This window comes from Mycteria americana, chromosome 9 (assembly GCF_035582795.1).
Source record: "Mycteria americana isolate JAX WOST 10 ecotype Jacksonville Zoo and Gardens chromosome 9, USCA_MyAme_1.0, whole genome shotgun sequence".
NCBI classification, from domain to species: domain Eukaryota; kingdom Metazoa; phylum Chordata; class Aves; order Ciconiiformes; family Ciconiidae; genus Mycteria; species Mycteria americana.
Window position 1 is genome coordinate 3,082,690 of NC_134373.1, and position 25,494 is coordinate 3,108,183.

The 25,494-nt window shown below is 44.7% G+C and overlaps 1 long non-coding RNA gene across 1 annotated transcript in view; it reads left to right on the forward strand.

Moving 5' to 3' along the window:
- Positions 1–22,123, forward strand: part of LOC142414472 (uncharacterized) — a 37,705-nt gene extending 15,582 nt beyond the window's left edge. Inside the window, exons 4-5 of the long non-coding RNA XR_012777088.1 lie at positions 20,942–21,115; positions 21,995–22,123. This is a non-coding gene — a long non-coding RNA (uncharacterized LOC142414472). The remainder of the gene's footprint in view (positions 1–20,941; positions 21,116–21,994) is intronic.
- Positions 22,124–25,494: the final 3,371 nt, after the last annotated feature.

Here is a 25,494-nt window from a genome sequence, read left to right on the forward strand (position 1 = left end):
AAGCATTATAGTTTTAGTATTTTGGCCTGGCAAATCACTTAATCAGGTAGCCCCAATTAACTAAAATTCATAAAATGTAATAGTTGCAGACAAAGGCAAAGAGATAGGGACTTTGAGGATGAGCTATGATACTTAGTAGTGTATGCACTACTAAGTATGTGATTGGGGAAGAGAAGAGGCAGAAAGGGAGACGTTAAGAAATCCCGTATTTCAGAGCACTTCCCCCAGATCCCCCCTGCCCTGTGTTTTTAATGTGATATGGCACACTTTTGTGTGCTTAATTGCTCTGGACCCTATGGAAGGATGCACCTGAGGTGATAGGTGAGATGGATTTAGGCAAAGGACCCTGGGAAAGAAGCTTGGAATTTGAAAGAAGATAAGACAGTATGGACCCAGAAATCTCTTGGCAATGTTATTAACTCAGCAAAGGCTTCCATTAGGTTTGAGATTTGATTTAGAGCTGGTTCCTTTGTTTTTTGGGGTTTTTTTTTTGACTAGGTCATGAGGATCTTTGCAGTTTTGCAATCCTCCCAGGTGCACATTGTGGACCAAATAGAAACCCTCGCAGTTTAGCAGCTCAGGGGTACTTTGCCATTTTTGCAACACACGAAGAAACATGAAAGGCAACCTTCTGTTCAAAACTCCAGATTGTGCTTGTCTTCAAGTAGAGAGAAGCCTGGCTGTAGCCTGCACGCTCAGTTTGTTCAATTACCTATGGCATCCTTGTGTCTGTGTAGCCCAGTAGTATGTTGGGGAATGAATCGGTGGGGACAAGAGCTGTAACGGGTTATGGTGGACAATTTTTACCCAATGCAAAACAGAATAGCTCTTTCAACTATTTTGGAGCTGGGTTGACTCATGCCAGGAGGAGACCTTTCTCTAGCTTCCCCTGACTGTCTCTTGGGCTCATTTGTTTTTGTTATAGTGGTGGTTTACGCTGAATGCTCTGCAAGTAGAGAGCAGTCTTCCTCTGACACATCTCTGCCTTGCACCCCTCCTGTTCCTGGAGACTGCCACTGGCACAAACCCCTCCTTGAAGAGGTTAAAGGAATGGCTGTACTGGATTCATTGCAGGATGGGGCTGGTAGGAAATTGAGTGGTGTGCAGTGCCAAACCCATGATGTGTGTGCTCTTTCCATTGGGAACACTGAGTCATAAAACGAAATAAAAAGCTGTTACATTTCTGCATGATGAAAAAAACGGGCCCCAGTCTAGCCTCTGTTATACACTCACACAATCTCTGTCCAGTGAACGCTTTCCCTATTATAGGTTATGAAACCTGGCTCCTCTTGGTAGAAATTCAGTTTATTTCAGCTGAAAAGAATTGGGCGTCACCTTGGATGGACCTTCTCCCTCACCCCCAGTCAGGGCCAAGCACTAGTCTTGTGACTTTATAAATACAATCCATGTTACTTACTTGCTGTTATTTTAATTCAGCTGAGAAGAGCTTGGCAATGTCTCCATTTGGTTGTGTTATCAGCTGGTTGCATTGCTGATCAGTTGTCCAAGGTTGCTTGGTAGAAACTAGAGAAGGAAGCACTTCTAATAGCCATGGTTCCCACTTCTAATTCCTGATTCAGGTGCAGAGCAAGGGTGTAACATATCAACAGGAGAAGTAGTATCAGATAATTAGAAGCAAGGAAGCTTAGGAGAGGATGTGAGTATTCTCACTTTGTGTCCAGCATAAGGTGCACTAGTTAAGTACCAGGTTTTATTGCATGGTCAGTTACAAAGTGATTTTGATGTGGTTGTAGGTCTGTAGTTTTCTTCATAAGTAGGTAAAGCTTAGGCAAAACCAAAAAATTGAATTATTGCAATTATGAACTGAGATACACAGTTAAGTTACAGTTTATATTACTGTGACCATAGATGAGCCATGGTCTCAAACTATCTGAGACTTCTGCAAATGCCTCTTTACGTTGCCTCAAATATGAACAAATGCAGTATAATTCAAATGGTGTGACAGAGCTTGAACTCCTTTGGTAGAAGCAGCATAGTAGGATTGAAAGGTGAACAGACAATCTGACAAGAACAAATAAGGGATGTTTTGCTTTGTTAGGGCACAGACGCAGCTGAAGGGATTGCTGCTGCTCGTGCACACCATCACGGTTGATAATTGTGAGAGTTGTCCTGTGCCTTAGCTGAAACCTGTTACTCGTGTTTTGTGCAGTCTAGGCACGGATGCTCAGCTACTGTGGTTTTGCTGGTGGGGAGGTAAGTTGTTGAGACATGGTAACTTGACTGTTTGGATGCTGAATAGTAGGATCTCCCGAGTGATGCCCTTTTGATGAGGTGGAAGCATGACCTAGTTATACAGTAGCTAACTAGCTGGAATACTTGAAGTCCAGCTACTGCCTGTCAGAAGGTTTCATTTCAGGAATAACTTCACAGATGCGGACTTGCAAAGAAGGCTTTCATGCTTCAGAGGACGCTGGTTTTGCTTAGGCCAATACTGATGAAGCTTGTGGGTGAGCAGGAATGCCCACTTCACAACCCTATCTCCTTAGCCCGTGCAGAAAGTCAAAAGAGCGGCCAGCTGCATAGCTGAGAAGATAATCTGGGGAGCCTGGGTGCTAGTGCTGTACCCTGGCCACTGCCTCATAGATAGGTATTACCTTTGTGCATTTCCACTCTGCTTGTGTTAGCCAGATGGGGACATGAGGCAAGCCAAAGTCCTTCCTTGTCTGAATCCAACGTATGAGTGGCAATCGGGTGCTTGCTTCATTTTGTGCTGCTGGTTCTCATCAGCGGGAACAACTGCCTGCGTGCATTTTGGATATTTTGTGAGCTAATGGAAATGAAATCTAGGTGATGTGAAGATGGCATTGCTGTTTTGGCAAGGCTGATTTTTCCAAGCAATGTCTCCTGTGTGACATGTGTGCTCGGGGAATTCTGCTGTTCTGCTCTCCAGTGGGATGTACGAACAAGATTACAGTTACTTGGTCACTACTGGATTTCTCTCCAATATCCTGCCTGGGCCACTAAATTTGCTTTTACCTAGCTTAAGTTGTGTTAGTGAAAAAATTCTTGTTTTTTTGATTGGACTTGACTCACTTTCACCATTGTGTTTTTCATGTGCTCTGGGAACGCATCCTTGCTTTTCAGTTCAGCATTCTGGATAAAACACTGAACTTATCAGTGCGTGTGAATTTCTGGAGGCAGGGTGGTTTCCTGCTCGCAATGGGACAGAGTTAAGAGCCAGGAACTCTGTTTAAATCCTTCTGTTATTAGCAGAGTATACTGTGGCCTTTGGCATTCCCTAATTCTGCTTCTCTATCTGCAAACTGAAGGTAATTATGGTACCTACCGTTTGTGGGAATGTGGAGGATTACTTGAGATGTATGCAGCCTCTTTTAAAATGTAAAGTGATACAGCTGTTGAATATTAATGGTTTGTTAAATTTATTGAGCACTTTGGGATTGTTGAATGAAAGACCTTATATAAATGGCACTTTATTGTTATTACTAGAGAAGGACTAGCACAAAAGCAGCAGTTATCTGGGAATCCATGAAACAAAGGTCTGGAGCATACTGCCAACATCTGCTACCACTTAAAACTTCAACCCACTTGCAATGTGAGCCACTAACTTGGAGACACACATAGAGGAGTAGTTTTGATCACTGAGTTGTGGCAATCCTGCAGTCAGGCTGTTCGTATGCTGAATATATTCTGTACACCTTAGCCCGCAGGAAGTACTCTGCCCCGGTAGGATTGCCACAGAGATTGCGTGATACTTGTATCACAAGTCTGCTTTTAAACATGGCTTTTTCCCTCCTCACAGAATTGAACAGAAATGTGCACTGATGTTTTTCATTCATGACCTCAAATGTCCTCGCAAACATGGGCAGGACTGTACTGTAGAGCACAGAGCAAAGTTTTCCAAGGCAGGTAATGAAGCTTTCTATTTCTAAGAGCCCTAGCAGCTTCTTCAAACTGTTGAGTTTCAGCATGTGGAAAAACTCATTAGTGTGTCTTGTTTGGCTCTGGGTGTACCATGTGCTTGGATCCTGGAGTGGTGGGAAGCTCAGGAGGAGCTTACCCTTCAGGTTGAAGAGAAACTGATAACCTTGCAACACCAGTCCACTGTGAGGCATCTACCCAGTGGCTTCAGAAGAGAAAGGATAAAACCTTCTGCCCCTAAAGTTGATTGCCAATTACTGTGACAGTCTTATTAGGCCTATTTCCTAGCAATTTCACTGATACTGTGGTGAAGTCACTGACAAGCTTGCTTTCTTCTAGCCCTTTCTGTGCAGTAAGAAGAGCAGAGGAAACAGGCAAGGCAAAGGGATTTATTTTAATGGTCCTATTTGTGTACATATCGGAGGCCAATAAACCATAAACTGGCTTGTGACTGTGAGCAAAGCTGTTGGTCACGAGGAGCGGGAAGTGTAAATAACTGGTGGAAAGGTTTTGTGTGAGGACTGAACTGAAATAAATTATTCCCAAAATTCTTCCCAATTCACTTAGCCATTTTGAGAGTATATCCAGCTAAAAGCAAAGCCCGTAATTTGTGAAAGAAGGTGCCTTAACCTACTAGTTAAACATAGTCCTGGGGTATGGGGATTTTTGTACTGTATAGGACCAGGAGCTTTAGGAAGAGACCCTGGCCAGAATATCAGGGGTGTGAGCAGCCCTTCTAGGACACACAAGATCCAACCTGAAGTTTAGTTTTATATCAGGTTGAGGAGGAATTTGCATCTGAGAGGTCTCCCATGTCACGTGGACTTCCTAATCACAAGAGGAGGAGAAGGGAGGGCTCCACCTCCATCCCCTCTCTGCTTTCTCAGGCAGCCTTAGATTCCCTAGGGTGCTTCATTTAGATCCATCTGCTGTATTTTTTTCAAGCAATGGTCATAATGGCATTTTACTCTATTTTATATATAAATACTTTATTATTCACAAAACCTTTTTGTTTGTGGTTGGAAGGAAAGAAGGACAGATGCTAAAATCTCTAGGTTCTTTTTCTATGAGATATTTCTTCTGGCCTTAGCAGCTTAACTACAAATGGAGGCAAAAAATAGAAGCAATGAATAATCTAAGTACTTTAACTCCCGTTTGATCTTCCCTGCTCTTATGACAGTTTTGTTGCTCTTTCCACCCTGCATAGATGTAGACGAATGTTTCCTCCAGCATCTGCCCACCCATGAATCAATACCAGGAAAGGCCTGTGGTTGCTCAGGACACTTGCATCAGTAATATTTTGGCTAAGAGTAGTGCCAGTCTCAGAGGGGTGCCCTGTGCTCAGGACACATCTGACTGCTCTTGCGCTTGCTTTGCCAGAATACTAGGAAGGAAGATTGCCTCAGTAGTTCATAGCTTCATGGCTTGGGAGAGAGAGGTACCATTCCCTGCTCCCGGACTCATCTTTTGTGCAGTAAAAGCTGTGTAGCCTCACTTCTCCACTCTGTACAACAGAGAGCCTTGCGGGAATAAAGTATGCCAAAGATTAATTGGTTCCCAGGTAATCTCACGGTGACAGGGGCTGTAATTTCCACAGATGAATCTGTGGGTTCTGGTTTTGACCATGAGTCCGTGGCTTTCCCACTTTTGTGTGCTGGTCTGTAAGAGTGCACAGTAGGGGAAATGTTAATTTAGGCATGGAAAATTAGTTCTTTTGCCAGTGGCTCGGGAGAATGGAACTTGGTATTTGTGCATCGATGTGAACTTGTGTTTTGCAGAAATCTTTTTTTGTTATAGAGCAGTGGATACATATTTCCCTTCAAAGGCAAGCAAGAGAACATTGCACTTATGACTAGTCAGTATTTGACTAGAGTTTGAGAAGTGACTACACTTCAAACTGCTGAGTAGTGCATATCACATATCATTCCCAATTCAGACTGCTTGGTTTCACTGCTTCATGATGTTCTACGCAGTTATTGATGTTTAATGGGATCATTCCCTCAGTTAATAAGGAACTTCTTTTTTTTTTTTTCCCTCCTAGTCTTGAAGTTTCCCCTTAGGAACAATTAAAGCTGACTCCTGATATTTTAACTTTGACACCGCCTTTGATACTTTTCTAATTGGACAAGGTCTTAAGTATTGTTGGTCCCTAGTGGTTTACAAACCATAAGTCAGGACCTCAAAGACTGAAAATTAAAACAAAATTCTTTTTTCAACATCATCTGTTCCTAAATCTTTCAGGGCTTGTTAGTTCCCGTTCCCAAGGCCTTGCTGAACTATAACTGCTAAATTATTTTTTTTCATGACAAGATAACTCAACTGCCAGAGCAGCATCTTGAATAGAATATTAGGTATTGCAAAAACTGACAACATTGATTGTGCAGGGTGCCACTGCTTTATTGTTCCCTGTGCCAATTCCAAACAGTCAGTGATGCTGGATATTGTTCAGGGGCCGATGTTCAGTGTTCATCCTCAAATTGTCTACACAGGAGAAAAGTACCCGGGTTGAAGTTCAGGCAGGTGGGAAGGTCCTGCTGTGAGCTTTCCGGTGTTTTAAATCTAGGCTCTACGTGGAGCACACCGAGCATCCCCCCTGCATGTGCATTCCCTAGCAGGGGAACTGAGGTCAGGACAAGTACCACTGTGCTTGGGAAAGATCATTTGCAGTCTTATGCTGAGGGCATGTACAGCTATGGTAGCCCATGATGTCAGGGATAAATAAATCCTGTGCTCCTGCAGCTGTTAGCACACTAGTTTTCTAATGGCTGATGTGTCTCAGGCCCAGCTACTGCTGAATTTGTTCCTTGGGACCATTCAGCAGATCTATATTGGGGATTTTATTTGGAACTGGGGAGAAAGCATGATCCTTCTGCATTTTACACCCTCTTGGATCGAGGGCTGGATGAATTTTCTATCTTCCTTTGCAGTAGTTTCAGGAAATGTTGTTTTGTTCCTGGTGATGCTCCATCAGAGTTGCTCCGAGGAGACGCTCTGGCTGACACGCAGCTCGAGCCTTGGCACTTGCTCCAGAAACGCTTCTGCCAGATGCCTCGCCACTGAGTTACTGCTCCCGAGCGCCAACTGTTTGCTGTTTGCAAGGTGGGGAACTGCTGGGGAAGGGAAGCATTTGGTGAATCACAACTCCCACGCCTTTGCATACCCACTAATTACCAGCCAAAATACTTTCACCCTCACTCACACCAGATACCACCTTTACTCCAGAATCTTTTCCATCCGTTCTGCAGGCTGTTGTGCATAAAAGAGATGAGAGACTCTGGGGCTTCTCTGAAAAGACAGATGGCTGACATAGAGCAATAAATATGTGTATGCCTGCATCAGACATTCAAGTTATCTTGGTGATTTCTGTTCTCTTCTGTTGCTTCTGTCAGCTGCCATCACCAACACAGGGGTGACAGCAGAAAGAGGACTGAGTTACCCATCAACGTGGCTGTAGGAATATCTTGCAGCCTGACAAGAAGCATTATCAATTTTTTAAGTGGGTGCTTTGAGAAGCTTTCTCAGGTCTGCTAGCTTTCAGTGGGACTGTGCTAATCCTTCATCGGATGTATATTTGATAGTAAGCCAGAAAGGATATTTAGCTAGTGGCAGGGATTTGTTGCCATATGGCCTGTTTTTAAGCACCTTAAAGCATGTGCTGACTGGTGTAAGACACTCTAAAATGGCTTGATTTTAAGATGTGTGTTGATGCCAGACAGGACCCATTCAATCATTTGTCTGAACTATTAGACACTAGAAAAATCGTACTCGGTGAAACAGATTGTACTGTGTTTGTACTACTTGTGTGAGTGGTTAAAATCCAGATTTCTTAAAAGGTAGGACAGGTCTGAGAGAAAAGTGCTTCCTTGGTCTGCACAGAACTGACTATCAGAAGTGAGACTGTAGACTGAGTCTGTATATAAGATCTAGGGCGGAGGCAACACCTGTGCAGACCCACAATCTGGAAACACCAAGCCTGAAGCTACAAAGGTAGATCTGAACAATTCTGCTGGGCCAGACATGGAGCATGTTCTGGCACAGGGTCAATGTCAGAACATGATACCAGTCTGAATCCATGATACTTCATGGGCTGGAAGCTCAGCCTCAGAAAACAGGGAGCATCAAGTCGGATATTCTCTTCATAACTATTTATGAGCTCACTGTGTAGAGAAAAGTCAGGTAATGGTGGTGTTACTGGCACAGAGCATTTGAAGGACCTAGGTGTGAGTGTTGGGCAACACCTGAAGCTCCTGTGGTTTTATGACATTAGCAGAGCCTGGAAAGGAAAAGATTGTGTCTTCTTGCTGGTGTGAAAACTATTGTTGCAACATTAATCCTGAAGGTATAGGTCTTGATAGCCCTTTCCACCACATGTTGAGGTGGTAAGAGTGGTGTTCTTGCCACAGTCCTTTTCTTCTTTCTTTTCCCATATCTGTGAAACAAGGATGGCCTGCTTACTTGTTAATCTTCCTAGATGTAATGGAAAGATTTGTCCTATACTTTGAGTGGGTATTTGGGCACCCAGTGAAATGGGTGGGCATTAACTGGCCAAATCCCACTAGGCATGTCTTGTCCTCAAAGTGGGCTGAATCTGCTAGCTAAAATGAGTATTGCTCAAATCTGAATAGAGCCACTTCAGTTGGGTTGATGCCGTTGAAGGCTGGTAGAAGTGACTGCAGCTGGCTCATGCTCTGAGGAGGCAATGCCAGGCAGGAGTTTGTCACTAAAGTGACTGATACTATTCCCTCCACCCTGTTCCCCTCCCTCAAGCTAAAGCTTTCCATGGAAATTTTAGCTGCGTTGGCTCTGGCTGAGACTTCAGGCTTAGAAACATCCTTGCACTTCTGCTCACATTCAGGTCTTTAATAAAACACAGCAGAGAGCCAACCCCTGTGAGCTTACAGTCTGGTTAGCGTGGCCTTCCAGTGATTGATGGATTAAAAAGTTGGCCTTGGCCCCCAAGATGGTGGTTATTTTCTTTATGATCATGCCCAGTAGTCTCCCGGGAGTTCAGGTTACAGAAAGCGGGTGATTCAGCTGTATCAACATGTGAACTGCCTTACAACGTTGTCTGTCTCTTCATTAACCATGTAAAGAGCTTGAGCAAACTGGGAGTGGAACTCAATCCCTGTGGTTAGCTGGGTTGGATCTTGGCCATGGTGAGAGGCAGCTTCTCCTCCCTAACTCAATGATAAACCATTGACAAGTTTGGCTGGCACTAAGGATTAGGAACCAGGAACCTTTGTTTTGGAAAGAAATTTGGCACTAGAAAACAGAGCCAAGATGCTTATTTTGTCCAGAACTGAGATACACAGAATTTCAGGATGTGGTTCTGACTTTTCCTCAGCCACAGAGTAGCATTTTATTTTACTCGCAGCTTTATTTAATGTGATGGGCTACTCAGGCTTTAAAGAGTCGGTTCAGCCAGGGTGAGATCTTCAAGAATCTGCAGAAGTTCACGCTGGGTATCTGTGGCAGAGGTAGAAATGAAACCCATGTTTCTAGAGACTTTGTCGTCATCACTGTACGGCAGTTCTCGAGGTGTTTTGTTTTCCGTGTGTTATATGAAAAGGCTAGACTAGAGCGTCTGCCTTGGCAGAGTTTTTGCAAGGAACGAGGGGAGCTTCACTCCTTCCAGTGGCAGTGAGAATTGCCTCTGTGTTAAAGTCCATAAACTGCGAGAGATTAAGCTGAACACTATGTACAGATTAGAAATGTAACTTTGCCCAAGAACTGAAGATGAAGGAAAAACAGAGTCGTGGCCTTGGCATACATACATACAGCAAGTACGTATTTTGGGTGTGGGATGTAATGCCATTCCTTACTACCATTGCAGTAAAGGCTTCGAGTCTGCCTTGCAGCGGTTGCTGGAGGCTTCCTGGGAGCAGAGAACTCAACAAGGCCATGGGGGAATACTGTGGGATTTCTCTAAACCAAGCCAGCCACTTGTTAGCTATTGCCTTAAATCTCTAAACCTGCTCTGCTCCCCAAGCTGAACGTGTTCCACCGCTCTAGGTGAATCATGCAGCTTAGGTACTTGAATTAGAAAGCAGGAGGCAGTCTTTTTTTTATTATTTTTTTTTTTATTTGGGAGACAGAGGTACAAACACACCTAGTAGAAACTGGAGTTTTTTTCTTGTCACTGTGTCTGGGTGGGGAAGAGTGTTTTAAGAGGAATGAAAAAAGATGAGCTGTAATTCTTTTTCCATTTGGAAGCCAAGGGGGTAGAAATCGCACCTCTAATAAAAAAGGAGAAAAATATGTTATTGGACCTGTTGTGGACATGAAAAATTTCTTACATTGCAGTTCAGCTTCAACAGCTGAGCTTGGAAAAAAAATCTGTAGAAGAAAGAAACATTGTTTTAAATGAAGCCATTTCAGGCTCTCAACTTGGAACTTTTCCCTTGAAAAATGTTACAGCTCAACATCTTGAGAAATTTGAAACTTAAGACTCATCTGGAATAACTCTTTCCTATGAATATTTTCATTTTTAATGAGGTCTCTATTTGCTCCAGTGTTTTAGTGAAATATTCCTAAACTCTTATGCCCCTAAAAAAAGTGTCTTTTCCCTGCGTTCAAACCAACTGTTATTCAAAGAAGGTTTTCTGTGAAGGCAGAAGGTACATCAAGGTATGTTTGCATTAGGGAGCACTTAAAGTTCAAATCTCTATTCAGGCATTCTGATCAGCTGGGTGATACTATACTCGAGACCGCAGAGACCAGCCTGCTGAAGGCTCACTGCTTTGTGTTTTTTCCTTCTGTTTTTAAATTTCTGGCTATAAACATCACAGAAAGTTGCCGCCATGCTTTGAATACTCTTAGGTATCAGAACTTGATCAAACTTTCCCATCAGTCATCCTCAGATACCCAAGGTACTTCAGGCCAGTGTGGGGAAAGGTTCCTGGCTAGGGCGGTTTGGAGCATCTAGAGTAGGTTTCTGCTATGCCTCGCCCTCCGGAGCGGTCTCGTTCTCTGTTAAGTGATTGGAGAGAGATTGTGGCTGGCTGCATTGGATCCCTAGACGAGTGTGATGTGATAATCTCCCTGTGAAATCCTGGCTCGCTGAAGCGATGAGAACGTCCCTGTTGACATCCATGCACCCAGGGTTTCGCCTACAGTGACTGAGCATGACGTTTTTAATCCGTCCAATTCTTTTGGGGGCTCCGTTTGTTAAAAGCAGAGCCACAAGGAAGATGTCTGGCACCGTGCCTCCTGGGTGACGTCATGGACTGTGGTTCTTAAAGGGCTGCTACGTGCACGGGAAAGAACTTGATCCTGTACAAACAGGACAGCCACATGCAGTTATTGTCAACTTACGTGTTCTGCTTCCTAGTGAATATATGCTCTTCAGCAGAGACGCATTCCTCTTGGTTTCACTTGCCAGTAGTTTTCAGCTGACATCACGGTCGCGCGAAGGCAACACCAAGTAGGAATTGTATTAACCAGTTCCTTCATTCTTTTTTTTTCTTTGATCTTCTAATTTTATCCTCTTCTGTTCCTCTCTGTCTACTGTTTTATATGAAACACTTCGAGTAGAAACATACTGGGGGTTTGGTTTTACTTGCCATTAGTTGAAGACACTGTAAGACTCTAAGCATGCGGGCAGAGAGAGCAGGACTCTGAAAGGTGGTGCTGGGGATGATGGGACTATGGTTCTTAAAGTTTTTAGACCAACCATGCTGCTGTCACCTGTCTAACTTTCCCCCAGATCGCCATCAGGCAAGAGGCAGAAGCAGGACCCTGTGTGACGCTTGACGTATGCTATGAGACCAATCTGGTCACACAGTTAAGGAGGTGACTGTGAAAATCCCTGATGAATTGCATCCTTTGCCACAGAAGGGCCTGTGCATGTCCCAGCTGCCAGAGAGGGAGCAGTGCTCCACGCAGCCAGGGATGCTTGGTGTCCCGTGGTGAGCTGGTAACATGCTCTTGTCTGGGTACCGGCGGTGGGATATCAATAGAAGCTCTGCACATCACGGCTTGGGTAAGGCTGGATTGAAGTATTAACTTGCAAAGGCTGTGAATTCCATTAGTCAGACTCAAAAATGCAAAGCAAAATTAGTTTGAACCAATAATAGGGGAAAGCAGACACTTTTCTACATTTTAAGAGCATAAGAATGGCTCTGCTGGGTCATATCACAGGTCTGCCTGGCTTGGTATCTTGTTCCTAGCATGGTCTGGGGGTAGAGGTCTGGAGAAAGCATAAAAATATAGCATGTATGTAGCCATACTTCCCCCAGATACTCTCCAGATCTCCAGCAATTGTGGCTGGGAGGCTTCCTGAGCCAGAGATGGTTTCTTTGTGTTTATTAATTCTGATTTTGATTTCAGGAAATATTTATGCTTTTCTCCAGCACAGGGAATTGGAGGCTCCTGGGCTATGGAAGCAGCAGTGTAACTAGCCTGCCCCAATGCAGCACGACCTCCCGGGCAGGACTGCTAAGCAGTTGTTGTACATGCAGGTCGGCTTGGTCCGGCTGCTCTTCCTCCCTGTGAGGCTGTCGTTTGTCCGGCAGCCTGGCTGTGAGGACAGCTTGTGATCATGGGGTGCAGGGGTGCCAGGCTGCCTTCAGGTCCTGCCTGTGGTGCCAGTGAGGCGGGGGGGAGAGGAGATGCTTCAGCCTTGTTCAGGAATATCAGGCGGGGAGAGGGCAGCGCTCTCGGCTCTTAAACTGGTAAGTAAGGAAACTCAGGCTGTGGTATATCTATCACCAAAATTGAAAACGCTGCTCTCTGCAGAGGCGAACTTGGCTCTTGAGTTAGGAAATCCAGTTTACTGCTGCCATCAGCAGCCATGTGTGTGCTGTCTCTTCATGAAGTTACCTTGGATGCCCTGGCTTTCTGTGTCCATAAGATGGAAGGTGACCAGGCCTTGGCTTTCACCAGGGCAACATCATCCCCAGCGCTTTTACAGGCACTTTGCAGTTTAGACCAAGTCTAATTTACATTAGGCATCACAGGCTGGAGTCAAGCACACGTAGGAATAATGCCAAGCAATAACCCTTGCCATATCCCTGGACTGCGCTAGAAGTCATTTTTTTTGTTCTGTAGTGAGGCTGTTCCAGTAACTAACTGGCAGTTAGTAAAGAAATGTCACCATTAAAGATGCTACTAAGCCTAGACCATTTGTCTGCTGATAGAGACATTCCTTGTCTGTCTTCCTTGTGAATCACAGGGAGAGTGAAAACTTACTTGCCAGGCCTCCTACTCAGATTTTTCCTGAGAATATTAATCTAGGCTCCCGACGCTGTTCTCCAGAAGCCTCCTAGGTAGCCAAGCCAAGAGAACCAGAGGGACTTCAGGAGCTGGTCCAAAGTCCTACAGCTTCCAAGCTTGTTTGCACCGTGAAGTTTCTACTGTGGCTTTGCAAGACCAGAGAGAGAGTCCAAACACCAAACTGACTAGTGCATAAGATGCAGTCCACTAGTTTCAGTGCATTGCACTGCGGTCAGTGGGATCCTGTTAGAGAGGCATGCTTTTCCTCTCTTATCCAAACTGATACGATGCAAAGAGCTTCAGGTATGATTCCCAGAAGTACTGTGTACCATTTTTTTTTTTCCTCCAGTGGAATCGCTGTGAAATCAGCTCTATTTATTACTCTGTTTATCTGCCTCTAAAAGAGGTACTGTAATATTTACTTCCCAGTATGAATTTACTGTTGTTTTATTGCTTAGGAAGAGTGGATAAGGATGCAGATCTGAATGGATAGAAAGGTCTTAGGGTCAGAGTTTGACTCCAGTACTCAAGAGGGTGACATACATTTTCCAGGGTTGTTCTAGGAAGATTAAGTACTTTGCAAAATGGGTGACTTAATCTTTTGGGATTTTTCTGCCTTGGTGAGCTACCATGCTAATAGGAATACTGTTACTTTAAAGATTCATGCCCTCCTTTCCTTTTTGTGCACCGAACTAAATGCTAGAGCCTCAACCACAAGCCTTGCTTTAATTAGGTATGCTTCAAACAGCAGACATACACACATGCTATGAAGAATTAAGGGCTGTTGCTGCCAAGGATGCCATCAAATGAGTGAGTGAAAGGGAACATTTACAAACAAATAAAACCTGTTATTAAGGGGACTATTAATGAAAGGCTTCGAACAAAATAACCCACTCCCCCTCAAAATGTTTGAGGTTATTTTTTTGTAAGCTTCTCCTTTTTTTTTTTTCTTTTTAGTAAGCTTCATGGGAAGATAAATACCACACAGTTTCTCCGAAAGAAGTGACTGAAAAAGCAGTCAGCATCATGTGGGTCAGTTCTTTGGGACCTGGAGGTTTCGCAACAGCTCGTGTTGTGTCTCTCCACCCCTGCCACTTTACACAGATGTAGTGAACTTCACCGGCTGCTCTAATTAGCACCAGGCCTGATGGGGAGCTGTGGAGTGGGAATTCACGAGTGGGGGGGTGGAGAAAAATAATTCATACTGTTATTATTTGGTTTTGGTTAGCTAGGGAAAATGTTTGCAGGGCTGGAAAATGTGACCTGGCACTTAGGGTTTCATTTAGCAAATGGGGGTGAATAGCTGGGAGACAGGGTAACTGGTCTGGTTTTCGGATCATATAGGCATGACTTTGCCTGTCACATCGTCTTTGCTTGCTTTGCTAGATACTAAGGCCCTGCTGTACTGAGCACTGAGCTGACAAGGTGAGAACAGTGGTTGCTTGCTTTGTTTTGCTGCTGGGAGGTCACTGCTTCCTGGCAGAGCAGCAGCAGTGTGTGTCCTTCCCCAGCAGCTCCAGTTTCTTATCCAAAGTAATTGGTGCTATTTCCTAGTGAATGTAACATCAGCAGGTCAGCAACACCTGGTCACTGTGCCCAAGAGAACTCTTCATACACTGGGCTGGATATATCGGTGCCTGAGGAGCAGATGTTCTTTCTTTTGTGCCATCTTTGCTGTGAAAGAGCTGGGAGGACAGCTCTCTTAAATCACTGAAGATCTTGCCTCCTGTGAGGACCAGGTCCTGGCTCAGAGATGGCTAAACAGATGAGAAATGCCAACAAGAGAGAGGAGGAAAGAGAAGCCCTGAGAAAGGAGCCGATTTCTCTGTAAGCCCTTTCATCAGGCAAGTGGCAATGTGGAGAGGAGAGCCCACATCTCCTAAGGGTCTATCTACCTTTACATTTGCTCGGCCAGTTGCTCATAGCCTGAGTTACAAGGTGACTCTACACCCCTTGTCCCTGTTGCAGTGCTCAGTTCCTGGTGTATATCATCTATTTTGAAACCAAGCAGGGCTGACGGACCAAGTTCAAAGACACTTTTGCCTACAATAGCATCCAGTTTACCTACAATAGCTTATGTTGTTGCTGAGGAAAAGGACAGGTCTTGCTCTGCGGTTCTGACTCTGTCCAAGGGTGAGGTGATGCTCTCCCCCACGATGGTGTCCTGTAGGCAGGGCGAGGGAAGCACATCTCCAAGCTGGGGACCAGCTGGGGCTTTCCAGGGAAGCCAGGGCTTTGCTGGGAAACTCGGAGCAGTTTGGCAGATGCTTGGGGGCTGGAAGAGGTACCCAAAAGAGAAAGACAGGAGCTGATCGGTGTGGAGAAGAGGGAGAGCAAGGCTCAAGTAGCTGGGATGGAGGAGGCAGCCTGTACTCCATCAAGGGACCTAGCTTGCTTGTGCAGCAAAGGGAGTCAGGGTCCTGCAGCTCTCTAGTATTGCTTCTGGTCTAGCTCTGGTCATGAGCTCAAACAGCTGGTAGAAAATGGATGATGCAGAAGAAGCATCTTTGGAGTTGGAAGCGGTAAAAGGCTTGGCTTCTTCCACAGCAAATGTTTCCGGGAATGAGGAGAGAAAAAAATTCAGCTGGATTAAGAGTGTGCAGCTGGGAGCAGGGACCCTGCCAGTTCCTCCCTCCTTACTGTCACTGCAAAGGAAAGCAAGGGAATGCGTTTAAAGGGATTTCACATGATGCAAGTGCATCTTTCCTGAGGTTTGGGAGGCAGAGGCCTTGCTGGTGTCTGTCTTGCATCCGATGCAGATTGCCCCTGAGGACCGCATGCTGCTCGCTCTCTGCCTGTGCAATCCAGCCGCAGTTTGCTCCAGATAAAAACCTCTGGTCTAAGGAAACCAAGGAGCTGAGCTGCTGCTCTGATGAATGAAGAAGCACCTATCTCATGTGTGGCACTGGACAGCGTAGTGGGAACCTGTGAAAGGGAATAAATGCGATTTGCTCTCTGTTAGTACTCGCCGCTCTCTTCCTGCCATCTCTGTAACCTGGTGGTGCCCCCATCAAGCCTAATTCAGGGCATAGTCCTCTCAGCACTTCTGAGTACGGATGTCACCTAAGCTGTGCAGCTCCTACGAATGCCTGGAAAAGCCACCTCCTGAGTGTTGCCGAGCTGGCGTTCATAGGAGCACTGTGTTCACCAGCTCACAATGTTTAGACCGCAGTCTTAGGTGGCTGAATACAAAACGGAGATCCTCATGGAGTCCTCCTGTTCAGGAGCTGCCTCGCATCAGAAGCATGGGCTGATTCCAGTACTTTCCATGTTGTGCCATTAGGACTCTTCCAGCTGGTGTGGCATGTGCCCAGCGTAGCTGCTGCTAGGAAAGGAGGCCAGTGTTTAAGGATTTGGATGCAGCTGCAGCAGAAGAGGTCCCAAACCTCCACAACCTGGCTCCATCCCTCGCCGTACCCAGTAAGGCAAGCCCAGAGCACAGGATTTACCTCATGGCTGAGCTCCCCCACCAAATCCACATAAGAGAAGGCAGCATCCTCCCATTATTAGGCGGTTAGCTTATTCAGAGGTGGAGACAGGCCTTTTGCCTTTGCTGCTCAAACCCTTGCTGGGAGCGTGCCCGGACAGACTGCAGGGCAGCTCTAGCTCTTCCAGCCCAACATTTGCTGTGTGCAGGAGGCAGGGAGAACTCAGCCCTGCACCTTGAACACCCGCCTGGTCTGAAGGGAGGGCTCAGTCCCAGCTCCTGCTCCAGCAAAGGGACTTTATACTAAGTCTATACGTTTGAATGAGAAGCACCGAGAGCAGCCTTCCTGCCCCGTCATAGCCTGCTGCCTGGTACTTACTGCGTGCTCCTACCGCGTGTGTCTCAACCCCCTCTAGTGAAAAAGAGGATCTCAAGGAAGACATCAGAGCAAGCAGTATGTAAGCATCTTTACCAGGTAGGGCTTTTGGCTGGCACAGGGAGCAGGGGGTAGGTGTCTCAGTGGTCTGACACGGTGGGAGATGTGGACAGAGAGCTCTGTGAGCAGCTAACTTGTTTGGAAATGGTTTCCTGGTTGTTTGCTCTTGAGATGACTGTTGGCTTGACTAGAGGGGTCGCTGCCTTCTGAGCAGGAGGGGAGGATCAGCAGTGCAGCCTGCATCCTCTGGGTGACGAGAAGGAACAATACTTCAACAGACGTCTTTCCCGTCTCTCTTAATAGCATAAGATTATCAGGGCAGCTGTGCTTTATAGTTTCTGGTCTAAACCCATGCCACATTTATTTTGAAAGCTTTCCTGTGTCAAATGCTTGTGGTCTGCCTGTAAAACCGTGTGCTTCCTGAGATCCTTGCTCGTAATAGTCCTCTGCACTTTCTTTTCTTGGTGGTTGATACTCTCCCGTTTTGCTTCTAGGTTTGCTTTCGCTCTCTCCCCCTGCTTTCTGCATTCCCTCATTGGTAGCCTTATGTTTGCTTGAACCTCTCCCAGCTGTTAGCATGACTGATGTCTGAGCAGCACACGGTTTCATGTGTGACTTTGGCACACAGTCAGCCGAGGGCCATATGCCTGCAGCGCTGTGTGATTGAGGCTCTTTGTGAGTTCACTACTCCATAGCAGGCTGGAAAAGAAAGCAAGCTTTAATATAAGGCCATAGAGAAAACATTGCGCTCAGATATTTTTTTTTTTTTCCCCTCAGGCTCAACCTGTCCACTGTTTCTTCCAGCCTGCATGTGAAGAAAAGCCCTCCGTGCCAGTGTATACAGCGACTCTTTCAAGCAGATTTAAGTTAGTACAGAGGAGGTCTGTGGGTTCTCCTTATGTCTGGGCCTGGTTCTGCCACCTCAGGTGACAGCACAGTGGGTGCATAGCTAAGCAGCATCCATGGACTTACTCTGTGTAAGTAAGGATGGCAGAAGGATGGAGGCATAGTAGGCAGTAACTGTGCCATTAAAGGTTGAGCGGGAAACATATCCATAGGGATACACAGCTTCGTACTGTAGTCAGATGTGTGAAGAGGGAAAAGTACTGATGGAGAATGTAGGATTTGGGTAATTTTTTTTCCCCAGATATCACAGAATCGTATAGGTTGGAAAAGACCTTTAAGATCATCGAGTCCAACTGTAAAATAGGGTTTCTTAAGAACTGTTATTTGAAAACCTTTAGATTTAACAAATCAAAACAAAAAAAAAGGAAATAATATTTTTTTAATTGCACCTAACTGATAATCTGGCTGCTTTGGAGAAAAATAAGTCTTACTGTGAAAATATCTATTTTGGTCAGAATAAACATTTTCCACTGGAGTAAAGACAGATGGAACGTTTTGATCCGTTCCTGCAGCAGCGTCTCACTACTGACTGCATGTAGTTAGTTTGGAAGAATAAGCTTCTTTAAGGGTTCAGACTATTAAAACCATCTGCTTTCCCATGTATCCTGAAACATTGCAGTATTTAAAAATGGGGAACATGTATCATGTTTGTCCTAGCCACCATAAAACATTGGCTCCACAGTTTAAATTGTGGGATTTTAATTATGGTGTGGATATATTATTCAGTCCTATGTAATGCACTTTTGGTTGTGGTGCTGTGATCTCTTTTCCTTGGTTGGAACTGGGCCAGCTGACCATATTTGCAGTGTGTGGCCAAACATCAAATGCATCCGAATAAGCAAAGTAATCAGTTCCAGACTAAACACACTTCCAATTTGTTTAAAATATTGAACGAGCTTCATCGCTGGGAGATGTCTCTTCTGTGACATCAAACTACTATGATGTGTCACTGCTGATGCCAATCTCTTTCTCATGTTTAGATCTAAAAGCACTGAGTCCCCTGAACTCTACTGAAATCTTCCTTTGACTGTGGTAACTGTTGGCTGAGGGCCAATCTCTGTCTTACATCTGAGCATCTCTAAGTATTAATAGCTACGTCTTCAGTGGCCCCTGTGGAGCAAAAAGTTATAACAGTTAGCCTCCTCTTTCAGATGGGAAAACTGGATCGTGAACAGACAATAATCCTGATTTGTTTAGCTTGGAATGACTTGGGGGAAGCTGGTGACGGTGCTAGAGGAAAGCAGAGATTTGGCATTAGTTGAGTTCACTACAAGACCCTTACTTGTTTAGCAAAACTGTTTGCTGGAGGTCAGGGAGAAAGGGAAGCAAAGACGCTTCAGATCTCAGCTGTGCTGGAAGAGCAAGTAGAGCCCATGTACCTGTGTGACTTCTATCCCTTCCTACCGATACACATTTTCATGGTTATGATATTTTTAGACTTTTTTTTCTGTTTTGATGTTTAGTCCTGACATTATCCTGACAGCACGCTCTTCACTTCTTGCTTTCTTTGCCTTTTTATTTAATTCTCCAAAGCACTGAGGTAGGAGTCTCTCCATTTATATCGTGTTTTGGAGACAGAACAGTGAGCAGCGAGAGCTTCAGCTGAACGGCACGTATTCTGCATCCGTTCAGATGCCGATCCGATCGTGTCTCATACCGGTATGTCTGGCACCAAGCGCAGTGAGGATGTCCGCTGCTTGCAGGGTCTCTTGTAAGTGGTCCCACAGCGAGAGGGCAGCAGTGCCACTGTTAGATGCTGGCCAGGAGATGTGATGGGTGGCTAAAGCTCTGCTCACGTTACAGAATAGGGGTACAACAGTACGGCCCTCCCGCCTACGTATATGCTTTTTTGCTAATTTGGCTGTCTTCTTGCTGGCTACGTTTCTGCGGTTGTGGAAAGAGTTTATAATGCATCTGTGGTCCTTAAAGATTGTCTGGCTCCCTGTTTCTCTGGAGCGAAGGGTGCTATTAAATATAGCCTCCCACCAAATTCCAGTGACTAATCACATACAGACCATAGTCCCAAACCAGCCATGACTCAGACACCAACGACTGAGTAACGCTACAGGAAGAGCTAACACGCTTCTTCCCTGGCCCTGCACAGGCAATGGGAATGCTGAATAAGAGCAGACCGAATAACAAGGCTGGTTCCTGAGCCAAAAAAAAAAGGCGCCTGCAGTCACTAGGTATTGTCCAGTGTTAATGCTGAGCTTTCACGTGGCCACAGCTGAAGCACGGTGAAGGGGCTGAAGGTGGATGCTGTAAAGGTCTGGGGCAGTCAGCTGGCTGGCAGGGTGGCAGGAGAAGTTCCCATCGTGAAGCTTTCCTTTGAGTTTAACAAGACATCTAAGCACACACCTCAGGGCAGAGAGGAGGTCTTGGGCCCAGTGACACTGTTTGTGTTTAAGGTTAGACATAAGTTTGAGCATCCTACTGGAGTGATGCTTTGGATGAGAGTTAAAGGATGAGTTCCTGATCGAGCTCTTTCCCACCCAGAGATACAGTTTTCATCTTAGACTTCTTAAGTTCTTTACAACTGAACCCTGCCTTCCCCTTTTAAAATAATTCATCTTGAATAGCAATGTAGTCGGTCATTTCAACCTGCTCCTGTAATGTTTGTGCGTGCTGCAATTATTTTTGTACACTCAAGTGCTGGCTTTTTTTTCCCCCTGATTGTACCTAAATTAGTAAAGGATACATTGAAATGGATACCATACAGGTTTTTTTTCAAAATCATTTGAATACAAGAATGAGGATGGAGAGTTTGTGACAAGTTGCTGTGTTTATGAACAAATGGGCTCAAAAGAATTGGCTTCCCAAAGCAACTGCAGCTGTTAAAAAGTCTTTCTAAATGTTTCTGGCTTTTCTGACCACATTCTTATCAGTATGTTTAGTTAGAAAAATACTTTTTTCTGTACTGAGAAATGTCTATTCTGTTTTTTCAGAACCTGAAGTTTTGAAACTTAAAACAAAAAAAAGCTTCTGTTTATATTACAAGAACAATCAAGATTTTCTTTAAGAAGATGCTTTCCTCAAAGTTTTTATTTTGTTAAGAACAGGGCATTCAGAGATGAAGCTGGATGCAGAGTTTTGTCATGTTTATGAAGTCGTGAAAGCATCTGGATACAGTATGGAAACCCTCAACCAAAAACTTTTTGAAGTCTCTTTTTAATATAATCATCCGGGCTTACTCCACTAAACTATGTATTTATTGGATTTGGATGGAAGATGAGGTAAGAATCAAACCAATATTGTTGAATTCAAGTGTATTGTTAAGATTGCATCGCTTTAGGGATTTTAAATTGTGAGTGTTATTGTATGCACTTTCCAGTACCTAATTGCTACTTCTACAATTGATTCACAACCATCATGTGCATCAAACAAATCAACTAGAGAGCAACGTCTATTCCATGTGCACTTAAAGCAAGATTGTGGCATGCCCTTTTCCTTTCCTAAGTATCAGGGAGCAAAGAAACAGTAAACTGTGTGCGTGGCCCTGAGTTTGCAACACATCACCCATGCTTGACTTCATTGGCATCAGTTTCTTAATTACCAAGTGGGAATATGTTTGTAAAATGAAATATAAAGTTTTTGCTTCTGTTGAATTTTTTCAGAAATTTAAAAAAAATTTCTAGTGCTCTCAAATACCCTCATCTTTTTAACATCCTCCTTTATCTTATTAGTCTTCAACTTTGGAAAAACTATAGCCCCTTGAGAGTTAATTTAAAGACAAACTCCCCCTCTGCTTCCACAGACATCAGAATCTTTGGAAAGACACTGGACAGCGTATCTGTACAGGCCTGACCGATTCATTTGCCACTAACTTTTCCATGTTTTAAATCACTTCTAAATAGCAAAAGGAAAAGTCAAATAATAGTAATGAAACCAGTGGCACCACTTAGTATGTATTGTCCCAGGATGAAGAGCTTCACCCTGTTTCTGTTGCTGTGTATCTCTATTGCTGCTGAACACCAGTGTATGGAATAATTCATCATGTGGTGTATCAGTGACCTGTCCTTATCATTTACCTCTCCCCAGTCTTTGTCTCCTATAAAATTATTGACAATGTTTTTAACTGTTCTTAAAATCTGATATAATACCGTTACTTGCAGATGTGATGATACCACTCTGATAAGAATAGCAGAACAGCTCTGATAAGATTAAGATGGCCCCAAGGGTCGGTCTTGTGCAGCATCATGTCTGCAGCTGTGGCCATGAGTGCATGCCTGGGAAATATGAAGTTCAAGGTTGGTATATGTGATATTTCCCCCCATACTGTTGTGGTTTAGCCCCAGCTGGCAACTAAGCCCCACGCAGCCGCTCGCTCACTCCCCCCCAGTGGGATGGGGGAGAGAATCAGAAGAGGAAAGTAAGAAAACTCATGGGTTGAGAGAAAGACAGTTTAACAGAGAAAGCAAAAGCCACGCACGCAAGCAAAGCAAAACAAGGAATTCATTCACTCCTTCCCATGGGCAGGCAGGTGTTCAGCCATCTCCAGGAAAGCAGGGCTCCATCACACATAACGGTGACTTGGGAAGGCAAACGCCATCACTCCGAACGTCCCCCCCTTCCTTCTTCTTCCCCAGCTTTATATACGGAGCATGATGCCATATGGTATGGAATAGCCCTTTGGGCAGTTGGGATCAGCTGTCCTGGCTGTGCCCCCTCCCAGCTTCTTGTGCGCCTGGCAGAGCAGGGGAAGCTGAAAAGTCCTTGACCAGTGCAGCAACAACTAAAGCATCCCTGTGTTATCAACACTGTTTTCAGCACAAATCCAAAACATAGCCCCGTACCAGCCACTATAAAGAAAATTAACTCTATCCCAGCTGAAACCAGGACACTTACGCTCTCCTGCCCTCCAGCAATTTTCAACCCAGGAACTATTTGAGTCTATTTGTCTCCAGATTCTTACATGCTTTTTTACTACTATGTCTTTGCCTTAAAATTTTTCAGATATCACAGATAAACCTAGGAGAGTGTATTTCCAGGCTGAGCGGAGGAGTTCAATTAAGCTTCTGATTGATGTGACTTTCAGTTTTCCTACACAGCAGGGTCACAGCAGCTTAGTATGTAATGGGAATTACACCTTTGTAAGTATTTCCAAAGAAGCCCTTGAAGTAAACTAGTTGAAATGATACAATGGAAAAAGAATGTGATGGCTATAAGACTTATTTCTTCCTGTTTGCAAGGCCAAAAGAAGCTGGAAAAGAGGAGGAATGCAAACAGAAATATACAGGAGTGTAACTGTTGTTGATAGTGACTTTGTTCTTCGTGTTGGGAAGTCTTCTGCTATCAGCCCACTTCAGGATAGCTGGTGACACCTCATATTCCCTGGATACACTAGCCGTTAACTGGATTCAACCCAGAGACCCTCAGTAATCAGTAAAAAGACCGATAGCAATCGGTAATCAGTAAAAAGACCGATAGCAATGAAATAGTGCCAGCTTACACCAACTCAGCTTTGGTTCTGTGGTTAGTCTCTGCTTTTGTTTCTTTTGAGCCAGTGCTGAAATCGCCAATCAATGAAGGAGCTAATTAGTAGGACAAAACACTTTCATGGAGCAATTATTTCCCTACTTCCCAACACTGCTGATAGTGTTGGAGAAGGCCATGTTTTCTGTGTGTTATACAAGTAACACACAGGTTTGAAGTGTTTGAAGTGCTTCAGTTTCTTGCAATCCAGATATACAGTGGTGTAACTATCTTCAATTGTGCTCTGCCGGGAAAAGAGATGGTCAAAGAGTAGAAATGCATTCCCTCTTACAAGATGGGAAGTAGCCTGGGATGCTTTCCAACGATCTGTGCCTGAAACTGAAGCCAGCCAAGGACTGGAGGAGAGTTCCCAGGCTCTTGAATTTGCCCTCCTGAATCTAGGCTTGGGGGGTTGCTGGACTGTAACAGGTAAGGGAGATGAGAGCAAAGGTAACTGCTACCTGCAGAGCTGCTGTGGGAGAATGGCTTGTAGCTGAGCTGAAAACGGGTCAGAAACCGGCGGATCAGTGCCCAGCAGCAGCCATGCAGATGGCCTGGAGGAAGCAGCTGAAAACAAACAATCATTGGGTTTGTTTTGTTTCCAAAGACTAGCTAGGTCACCTCCTTATCTGTGATTTATGTATCTCATGAATAGGCTGCTCAACGATCTGGATGAGAGGACTCACCACCTTGGAATTAAAGCTGGGAAATGCTTTTGGAAAAACAGAAGATGTGCTGGATGAGGATAGTGTTGTCCCTCTGGCCTGGCAGGTTCGTATAGGGTTTGTTTTTTTTTTTCCATTAAGAGGAGAAATTGATTATATTATTTGGAGAGAGGTGTTCCTTGGAAAAATCATGATTTACTTACACGCCATGTATGTGATGTCCTGTTGCTATGATCTCAAAAGAAACAAACAGTTTCCTTGTCCGAAATCTCCAACTCTCTTCAGCAGGCTCTGTGCCGCAAAAGCTCTGTCTGTCTTCCTCCTTACGTAGGCGTGCCTCCTGCTTCTTCCTTTGGTCTTTCTCCTTTGCTTAGGTACTTGAAAGACACGTTGCCTTGCCTTTATTTAGGTCTGTGATTGTCTGTGGATCTCGGAGTCAGTCATTACCGGCTTCCAAAGTAATTGTGTGTTTATAATATTCTGGAAGGATGGAGATTTAGCTCTGGAGTAAACCAAGAAGACATTTCTACTGACTTTTCTTTTGCGTTTGACTCTTTAGACTGTGTATAGCTTTTTTACTTTTCACCAAATGGTAGATTCTTCAGCCCTTGTGGACTTTAGAATAAGATCAAAAGATAGGCATGATGAAGGATATAATTGGATTAAAACCAGTGTTTGGTTGAGGTAATGTGATGCTTCCTTCTGGCCTTAGTCTCTGAATTTATGACTGAAGGACATGCAGTGCCTAGTGTGGAGGCTGTAGTGGAACGTAGCTAAGTGTAGAGGACAAGAATGTAGCACTGCATTGCAGGAGAGAGACTATCCTGTAGCAGGGTGGGATAATCTGGTGCGGGTGGGAGTACACGTGCTATTCACAGTGTCTCAGAGCACTGTTATTGCACGAACGATGTTACGTTACATTATTGCGTGAGCAAACTATGCTCATTCATTTCAGCTCTGTTCTTAGGGCTGACAAGAGCGAGAAATTTTGTGCCAACCGCACCTCCCTGGAGATTTCTTGGCTGTTTCTGTAATCCCTTATGTGCTGGACCAGATGACCTCCAGTAACGTGGGGCCTCCCCTTCCTAGTGCGGCTGCTGTTCGCTCTGGGATTTCCCAGCCTATTCAGGCAGCAATGAGTCTGCTTCGTGTGTGGAAGGCTCGGATCTACTGTGGATGGATGAATTGATTGTATGGCATATGCACAGCCCTCCAAGAGCTGGATTTCACTGCGCTGCCATTCACCATTGTGCAGGTCTGTCAGATACTCGCTGAAATTTTTGACTAATGGAGAAAATCTTAAATGCCTTTCAGACTCAGTCTGTGGGCAGGAAAGAAGCACAAATGTCAAGAAATACGGCCATACCTCTTTAAATCCCACCGACTATAAATTGTAACTGATTAATATTCTGTGGTGCCACCTGGCCCTGCCTGAGCTGCAATAGAAGGAAATTTGCCTTGCAATCAGAGTTGTT